At 39.9% G+C, this 10,165-nt stretch overlaps 1 long non-coding RNA gene across 1 annotated transcript in view; it reads left to right on the plus strand.

Moving 5' to 3' along the window:
* The first annotated feature begins 443 nt into the window (after positions 1-443).
* The window catches only part of LOC124011649, a 20,057-nt gene continuing 10,335 nt past the window's right edge, over positions 444-10,165 (plus strand). Inside the window, exon 1 of the long non-coding RNA XR_006834606.1 lies at positions 444-677. This is a non-coding gene — a long non-coding RNA (uncharacterized LOC124011649). The remainder of the gene's footprint in view (positions 678-10,165) is intronic.

Here is a 10,165-nt window from a genome sequence, read left to right on the forward strand (position 1 = left end):
CAGGCTGTAAAGCAGGATGCCTGTGTTCCAGGCGCAGGTCAGCTGCCACAAGATCTCCATCTTAGGGAAGTCCTCAGGCTGGAGAGGAGACAACAAACACATTCATGCTGCCGCAGTCCACCTGTCTAGAAGCACCTGTGATGATGGCCTCAGAGTCCAGGTATGCATATGAATGGGCTTTTAATGTCTATAGTTAGTCTGGGAATGACATGACAGCAAGTGTTAGAGTTGTTGAGGAAGACTCAAATGTGATTTTGATGTATATTGATTTAAAGGAAAAGTTTTCCCAAAATCCAGAAACTTCCAGGTGAATCCATACATTGAAACTAGTTCAGTGGAGTTTCCCCATCTCTCCCTGTAGTGCTGTGATGTAGAGCTATGCTGGAACACCGGGGCGGCGGTCCAAACACTGATAAGACACACCCTCGTCCCTTGCCTTATGCCCTTGGGGAAATCCCTGTCGCCATCTTGGCGGGCGGTCCAAATGATTAGCCAAGCAAGGGCAGTTTGCAACGGAAGCCCCTCAGCCCTCGTTTTATTCGGCTTTGCAGGTGTACAAGTATGTTCACTCCGGGGCCTGAAACACCCCATAATTCAATTTGCGACGTTTGTACATCTGCTAAGAAAAGTCCGCGAAAACTTAAAAACAACATCAATGGAGAAGTCAACATACAAGTGTAAGTACAAACGAATGCAAATAAGTTACATTGTGCTTCTAATGACCATGACGGCACAAACATGTCTCGTAAAAAGTACATGTTTTTGTTTGGTTATCTTTTGGAAATTGTAGAAATAAATAATTTTCCTTCTTCAGAAGTTCCAGCTATGCAGGCTAGCGTTAGTTAGCTAACTATCATACAGTAGGCGTATATTAATAATTTATATATAGACATGCACTCATAATTGACTAGCGCATATAAAGCTACCGGTGGCTAAAAACACAATCATCCCGGGATGAACGAGTGACGAATTTCCGGCCAAGGGTGGCCCATTCACAAATCATTCCTCCTTTTTGCAAGAAAAGACTTGGGTCATGGAAGTAGATGGGAATTTTTCAAATATAAATTCAGAGTGGTAGCATTTAAACGCGGCAAAGAGCTGATGCAATTAAAGAACCTTAGAGAAAGGGAGATGATGAGCAAGATTGACTGTTTTCTGAAGAAAGATAATTTGTCTGAAGAAGACGAGTCTGTATTCAAATCTTTACAACTAGAATTAGAACAGCTTTACACGGATCTGGCAATGGGTGCCTTTGTAAGGTTAAGAGCAAAGTGGATTGAAGAGGGGGAAAGAAACACTAGTTACTTTTTATGCACTTCAAAAGAGAAACTACAAAAGAAAATCTATAACTGCACTCAAAATGAATGATGTTTTATGCAAAGATCCCATTGCAATATCATCATTTGTCAATTCCTTTTATGAAAACCTTTACAGCTCTCAATTTCAGGAAGATGTGTCAATTGGGGAAATTAGAGAGGCTCTGATTTCAATGAAAAAAGGGAAATCACCTGTCCCTGATGGCCTGACAGATGAAATCACCTGGCCCTGATGGCCTGTCAGATGAAATCACCTGGCCCTGATGGCCTGTCAGATGAAATCACCTGGCCCTGATGGCCTGTCAGATGAAATCACCTGGCCCTGATGGCCTGTCAGTTGAATTCTATAGACAGTTTTGGGAGTTACTAGAAGACCCGATTTTCAATATGTTTCAAGATTGCATTAAAAATGGGGAAATGGTCTCCACTATGAAACATTGCCTTATTTCGTTGATTCCGAAGCCCAATAAAGACCCTTCTCTCATTGACAATTGGAGACCAATTACTTTATTAAATATTGATTACACATTGATTGCTCTGGTTTATGCCAAAAGATTCAAGAAAGGAATAGATACCATTATAAATGAGACTCTAACGAGATTTATGAAGGGTCGTCACATAAGTTCTAACATTCGTTTAGTCTTGGACTTTTTGGATTATTCAGATGCAATTGACTCAGATGTGGTTGTATTATATTTGGACTTCTGTAAAGCCTTTGACACAATTGAACATGAATTTCTCTTTAGGTTCTCTTACACTTTTTGGATTTGGTGAACATTTTACATTTTATTAAAGTACTTTGCATGTTTTACAAAGATATAAATAGTTCTGTGCTACTAAACCTTAATACTTCCAAAAGATTCAGTATCAACAGACGTGTACGACAGGGATGCCCAATTTCCCCATTTTTATTCATTTTGGTTGTGGAACTTCTATCTCTAGATATTCTGAATAATGCACATGTGTATGGCTGAACCATTTTTAACAAAGAAATCAAAATGTCCCAACTGGCTGATGATACTACTCTTTTCTTAAGAGATAAAGACCAGGTCGCCCTTAATGCTATAACTGCATTTCCTATTGCATCAGGATTAAAACTGAATGTTTCTAAATGTAAAATCTTATGTTTATTTGACTCTGATGATAAAGAAATAGAAAATATTCCTGTAAAGGACTGTGTTCAATATTTAGGAATACATCTGTCAAAAAACCACTTAGTCAGACATTTGAATTTCTCTCCTAAAATGAAGAGAACTAAAAAATATATTTAATAATTGGCTATAAAGAGATCTTTCTATACTTCTGTCCAAGGCAGAGGGACTGTCTCCTTTTGTGTACCCCTCATTATCGTTATGTGTAAATCCTGCTTCTTGTAAAGAGATCAATAAGACCTTTCTTGACTTCATCTGGAAAAATAAATCTCAAACTAAAAAGAAATCAGTTCTTTCTAACAAAAGAGCTGAAGGCGGTCGAGAAGTGTTGGATTTTGTTGACATAAATAACACTTTCAGAATAAACTGGTTGAAAAAATGTTTGATCAATACTGATTCAATATGGTATTTCATTCCAAATAATGTGTTTAATAAATTGGGAGGTCTTCCATTTTTACTGAAATGTAATTATATTCCTGAAAGATTACCTGCTAAATTGGCTAGGTTTCACCAACAAGCTTTAATGGCCTGGAAAATATGTTTCCTGCACAATTCTTCCCCACATAAAACTATTTTGTGGAATAATTCAGACATAACTATAAGGAATAAGTCATTGTTCTACCCCAGCTGGCATGAGAGGAATATTGACTTTGTTCTTCATATTTTCGACAACAAGGGTAATATTCTCACATATGAACAATTTATGACATTGAAAGAGCTTCCAATACCTTTCAGAGAGTTTGTTTCTGTGATCAAAGCCGTCCCCAGTGGTCTAACTACACAAATTAAAACTCATCTTAGCTTTGGTAACAATCACAAAGTTTATCCAGAAATCAGATTGGAAGGCATGGGCTTACTTGAGAAATCTTGTTGTAATAAATATATAAGACAATTTCTTCATTCACAAAACCAACTTACACAGAGAGGAATTTTTTTCTGGAACATGCTTATTCTTGACATTGTCTGGAAAAATGCATGGTTAAGACCTTACAAATATTGTATACCAAAGTTAAGGAAGTGCACTTCAAAATTGTACACAAGATATATCCATGTAATTCTATGATATCCGAATTTGTGGCCAATGATGATACCTGCGTTTTCTGTGAAAAAGAAGGTGAGAATCTGTCTCACTTGTTCTTTGAATGTAAATTTGTGTCAGAATTTTGGGAAAACCTTGCAAAATACTTATTTACCATTATGAACACTGCCCATGTTTTTGACATGAAAGATATCATATGTTACTATTGCAATGATAACAAGACCACTGAAATGATTGTACTTTTTAAAATTCTTGTTGCCAAATACTTCATACACAAACAAAAATTCCAAAATTCTACACCAAATTATTTTTTGGAATTCAACTATTTAATTAAAACATTAACTCTAGTGAACAATAACAAGAATAACATTTTCCTAAATCATTACAATAAGATTTTTTACAATTGCATTAGAATTGTTTTTATTTTATTTTTTTATTTTATTATTTTTCCCCAGTATTTTCTCATTAATACCTGCATTCTGTTTTGTATGATTTACATTTACATATACATTTAATTTAATTTACATTTATGATGTAAGAATGTAAATTGTTGAACTGTATTTGAATAAAAAAAATGTTTTCATCATTCCTTTCCCCCTTGCCCTGCAAGTGTATACTCGTCATACGTCATCAGAGTGTCCACTTAATTTGAGGGCTGAGGGGATAGGGTGCGTCTTTTAAGTGTTTGGACAACGAAAAACTGGGTCACGTGACTCGTTGCTCTGCTCCGTTGACAATGAATTCATTATTCTGAAATCCGCGCAGTGTGGACAAATTCGTTGTTTTATTGAAAGCATATGGCCGATTTAACTATTTTTGTCAAAAGTATTACCTGATTTGTGTAATTAAATGTGTGGTCCTTCTGTAGCTCAGTTGGTAGAGCATGGCGCTTGTAACGCCAGGGTAGTGGGATTCCCGGGACCACCCATACGTAGAATGTATGCACACATGACTGTAAGTCGCTTTGGATAAAAGCGTCTGCTAAATGGCATATTTTTTATATTTTTTATTTTTTTTTAACTTAGAAACGGTATTCCCTTATATGGAGCTCGTGAGGGACGAGCTGATGCGAATGTTGATAGATTTAGGTATACCCAGTGGCGATTTTAGCATGTACATCTTGGTGGGGCGACGAAAAAAAAGTGGGATGCATGCCAGCAAAGCCACTACACAACACAACACTAAACAATACATGAATTGTACTATAACGGCGACAAACGCTGCCCACACACTGTTAGGGCCTACATAAAGCTGTCCCAACAGCAGAGTCCCAACAGCAGTCCTAACACCTTATACCACTGCAACACCTGGCTATCAGCGGAGCCTTGTCTGGCAGCGAAACAGTTCATTCAGCCTCATTTACTGCCATTAAAAAAAACATAGCAGATATGGCTGACTTGCTTAAACAAATGTGGTTTCTACTGATAATCGAAATGTACAAACTATGACATTTGGGGACAACAAGCAGATAAGAAGCAATCCGTAATTTCGATTAAGACCTTAATGAGCGAGCTAGGACCGACGTAGTCAATATAACTATTTGTTCAGCACTTTTGAAATGTACAGCGACAGCATTCAGAACATGGGCCGTTCTTACAGTGTCCTCCCTGTACACCAAGTCAGAACCGTAAAATAAATAAAGAGGGCATGTAAGCAGACAATGAAAGCTCTTACAATGTTACATTTCTCAAAAACTGGTTATAGGCTACATGTGCACCACCAAGTCAGAACAGAAGGTGAAATTAAGATGTGAAAATAAACCAAATTATTAGGGTCGGGCACATGGGCTACTAACAGCTTACTAGACAACATACACTCAGTATTACTTTCTTAGCCACAGTGGCTGGCATATTACATAATTTATGCAGCAGCATACAATACATTTTTGGACTCACCTTGTTGTGATGTGCTCACTTGAACAGGAAGGTGGCACAGCGGTCTTTTGTGGGCAAATTTTGTCATCAAACTTTGTCATCAAAGTCTGGCATTCTCTGGATTGATGGTGTTTTCAAGACAACTGGGAACGCAGAGGAAAAAAAAAGGTCAAATCATGATGACGTCAGTGATATTTAGGTCGTAGCTCTAGAAAGAGGCCAGAGTTCCCGATTTACAATTCAGATTTGGATGAAAGTTCAAAACGTATTTTCCCAGTCGTAGCTCATTTTTCCCGAGTTCTCAGTTGTCTTGAACTCACTAAAGTCAGATTTTGCAGTTCCGAGTTAACTGTTGTTTTGAACGCGGCACAAATCATGCTTCATTGACAGCATGGCCAATGTTGAATGTTTATCATTTTAAACTAGGAAAATAAACCTTTAATCTTAGACTTGGGACCACACAGCCACTCTGCTGAATAGCAGGCTAATGATTGCTTTGCAATGCTTGCAGTTGGCCACTGATTCCTTCCAAACCACTCATTGTTGAATTTACGATTTCCAACTTGTTGTGTAATGTTAATGGCCGATGAGCATCGAAACGTTTTATCTATAATTTCTCTTCATTATTTCTCTTCATATGACAAGGATTAAAAAGGATTTGCCAGTAGATTTGTCGACATGATTCATGATGATGACTGCTAGCTAAGTATGATATTGACCTCAGTCCAATCAAAGCTACTGTAGATATAACGTGATTTGATGTAATTTTATCTGTGACCAATGACCTTGAGCCTTCTTGGATGGCTACTTCTGATATAACTATATGGCAGCACCCAAAGGGCTAGAATTTTCAAGCTCTACCCTTAGACTTGGCGGTGACGTAGTGTCCCCATGAGTGACAGAACACTGAGCCATTCACGACACAGCGCTCTGTATTTTCTGCTGGCTTGCCCCACCACCACAGAAAGCACTGAGCTAGGCTGAAACACCTTCATTTTGGAGCTCCCTTACTCAATAAAACAAAAAAGAGTCCATGTTTGTATTTGGGTTTATTAACTCTATTATATATATTTTTTTCATTGTTTGCAAACTGGTATGTGACACGTATTAATGTCAATATAACATGCAAAACAGGCAGCCCCCCCCAAAATAAATATATATCTTTTTTTGTTGTTGCTAAAAATGTGGCGCTCAAAACAGCCCCACCTGCCCTGAATGACGGGTCGCCACTGGTATATCGCTGGTAAAGTTAGTTACGCAAAGTAAAGAGATGGCAGCAAGAGTAAGCTGGGTATTTGGTCCGGGGCTGCACTTTATACTGGAAATCAAGGCACCACATTTCAGTGTTTTCCGATAAAAGATATGAAGAGATGCAGCCATTCGAAATGGTAAATACGATGTAAATACTCCTCCAGCCAACATTGCATCACTGCGTGTGTAGCAAGCACTTCAGCGACGATGCATATTAACGAGATACGGTGTCTGAAATGAAGGGGACAGAAAACCAAAGGATACAAAAAAAAATGCGGATGTTGTTACTGGATCCATGGACTGGTTCTGGCGCAGTGCCAAAGTACAAATAGTCGTTTGAGAAGAGAAAGCGACAAAGCAAGCATGCGGAGGTATGTAGCCTAGCCTGATTCTTGAAGTTCGAGGTGTCCTTATTGTGTTATTACCATTGCACCATATCGCTTAGACATCGGCCTGTGTGCTCTACAGGTTAGCGTATGTACCCTATGTATTTAGGACGAGGGGAGAAACATTGCGATAAATTAACATAGGCTACCAAACATTCCTAATATTGAGTTGCAACAACCCCCTCCCCCTGTCTGCCTGTCTGTCTGTCTGTCTGTCTGTCTGTCTGTCTGTCAAGAAAGAGCAGAAGTTCTTCATGTTTTGCACACTCTGTGTTTTGGGCTAATATGAAAACATAAAATCCACTAACGACCCATTCATAGAGGTTTATGATAAGCGCTCATTCTATAAAGTAAAGTTTAGCTACTTACCCGGTAGAGAACTGTCCAATTGGCCCAGCTGTCTCCAACATGTAAATATGTTTTCAGGACATCAGGGTTTATGTGGGCAGCAATATCCCTGTCGTCACTAAAACAAACTAACTGCAACTCATCATCACGTTTCTCCATTTCTGTAAGAATTGTAGTCACATATTCGAATTATCTGCAGCACAAAGATTCCTCATTCGCGGCATTGGAGCTCAATTGCCACAACTGCACCACCAGTCTGTGCCCTTACGAAAGAATATTACAGTACAACTGCAGTATGCTGCACATACTGCGTCCAAAATAACAGTAATTTTGCAGTGTTATTGCAGCTAGAGTGCAGTATAACTGCAATTACAGCCTGCAAAATACCACAATCAAATGCAGTTACTGCACTTTTACTGCAGTTTCAAAACTGCAATGCTTTCTGTAAGGGTGGTGATCCTGTGGATGGGTTGGGGCTGTGGTCTAGCTGCTGCTATGGTGGCTAGATGTCTGAAGCTCAATTTGCCTCAATTCTTCATCCTAATACTCAGGCTCAAATAATGCAGGTTAAATAACAGCTGGGCGCCCCTCCAGTAGTTTTCTTCATCACTCGCAAGTTTTCATCGTCAGACATATTTGTAGGTTCTTGTTTACTTTGTATAATGTGCAGGGGTGAAAAACGTCTCCAATTGTCATACTGGAGTAAAAGTCAAAGATACCTTCATAGAAAATGACTCAAGTAAAAGTGAAAGTCACCCAGTAAAATACTACTTGAGTAAAAGTCTAAAAGTATTTGGTTTTAAATATACTTAAGTATCAAAAGTAAATGTAATTGCTAAAATGTACTTAAGTCTGATAAGTAAAAGCATAAATCATTTGAAATTCCTTATATAAGCAAGCCAGACGGCACCATCTTCTTGTTTTTTTAATTTACTGACTAGGGGCACTCTCCAACACTCAGACATCATTTACAAACAAAGCATTTGTGTTTAGTGAATCCGCCAGATCAGGTAGTAGGGATGACCAGGGATGTTATCTTGATAAGTGTGTGTATTGGACCATTTTCCTGTCCTGCTAAGCATTCAAAATGTAACGAGTAGTTTTGGGTGTCAGGGAAAATGTATGGAGTAAAAAGTATGTTATTATCTTTAGGAATGTATTGAAGTAAAAGTAAAAGTTGTCAAAAATATAAACAGTAAAGTACAGCTACCAAAAAAATCTACTTAAATAGAACTTGAAAGTATTTTTACACCACTGAAAATGTGTAAAGTTGTCTTCACTTTTCTGTTGATCTGCGAATTAGGGCATTACGTGCCGTTTCTACGTAGCGTTGATTCCCCCGAGAACGCACATGCACAGTTGTTACCCATCTCCACTGCTGTAGCAGTCGGCTACATAAAATAATTATATAAAATAATCACACTTCGTAGGTGGAAATGTACACATTTCCTGACTCAAAGCTGAAAAATAGCTAATTCGGCCATAGGCTTTATAAAAATTTGTCCAAACTTTGCAGATTTCTGAATAATGAATTGACTGGCAATGGAGCGGAGCGGGGCCTGCACCCAGCAACGTCACGAGTCACGTGACAGCACTATAGGGAGAGAGGGGGGGGGACCTCCACGAGTCACGTGACAGCACTATAGGGAGGGGGGAAACAGGGAGCACTACGGGGAGGAGGGGGGAGGGAGGGAAACTCCACGAGTCACGTGACAGCACTAGAGGGGGGACTCCACGGGTCACGTGACAGCACTATAGGGAGAGAGGGTAAACTCCACGAGTCACGTGACAGCACTACAGGGAGAGATGGGGGAGAGGGAAAACTCCACTGAACTAGTTTAAATATATGGAATCACTTGGGAGTTTCTGGATTTTGGGTAAACTTGTCCTTTTTAGGCGCTTGTCCATCTATTGTTTTAATGTATCAATTTCAAGGTGGTGGAATGGAAAATCTGCATGGCAGCGGTTCGAGTAGCAACTGCATATGAAAATGTGCCTGTGAACATAAAGCTTGGTAATGCTTCAATAACATTCAATAAAGCTCTTAGTTCAACAGCAGAGTGATGGCTTGTTCAACAGCAGAGTGATGGCTTGTTCAACAGCAGAGTGATGGCTTGTTCAACAGCAGAGTGATGGCTTGTACAGCACATTACCATTCAAATTGGCAGGAAGGGGATGGTGAATGGAAGCATCTGCTAATTGAAGTGGTGCTGAAAGCCCATTGATAAAAACAAACAGGAGATGCTTTCAGGGCAGCAGCAGTGGGCGGAGGGGGGCGAAGGGATGAGGGGTGGTAATGACAGTGCGGGGGCGCTGGGGGGTGCGGGGGCGTGATTGGTGCTGACTCACTGCGGCTGTGATGATGGACAGGCCATCCTCATATTAGCCCTCATATCCTCCTCCAGCACACGGGCCGCCGCCTTAGACACACCGCTCGGCAGTGACAGCAGGATCAGGCTGTACACGCTGGCTGGCTGAGGGGAGAGGGGAAGAGCGAGAGAGAGAGAGGAACCTGTGCACGGACACACTGGAGCTCTGTCACAGCAAAGATCTGACTGGATCATAACCAGTATCTGATGGACCTGTTTAGTGGACCAATTGTAAATTTTGAGGCGTTATTTATTTATTTCTAGATTTTTTTTGTGATGGAATGGAAGATGAGATGGGCACACCTGCAGCGGGCCAGGTCTGCTTGTGGTCATTTCCTGTACAGAGACAGATCCTCAAGACCTTCTTACACAGCAGAGGGAAGTGGGCAGGAGGGTCCATAACAGAAGAAACTCATCACGACACACAACGC

The sequence above is a fragment of the Oncorhynchus gorbuscha genome, linkage group LG23 (genome assembly GCF_021184085.1).
Source record: "Oncorhynchus gorbuscha isolate QuinsamMale2020 ecotype Even-year linkage group LG23, OgorEven_v1.0, whole genome shotgun sequence".
Lineage (NCBI taxonomy): Eukaryota > Metazoa > Chordata > Actinopteri > Salmoniformes > Salmonidae > Oncorhynchus > Oncorhynchus gorbuscha.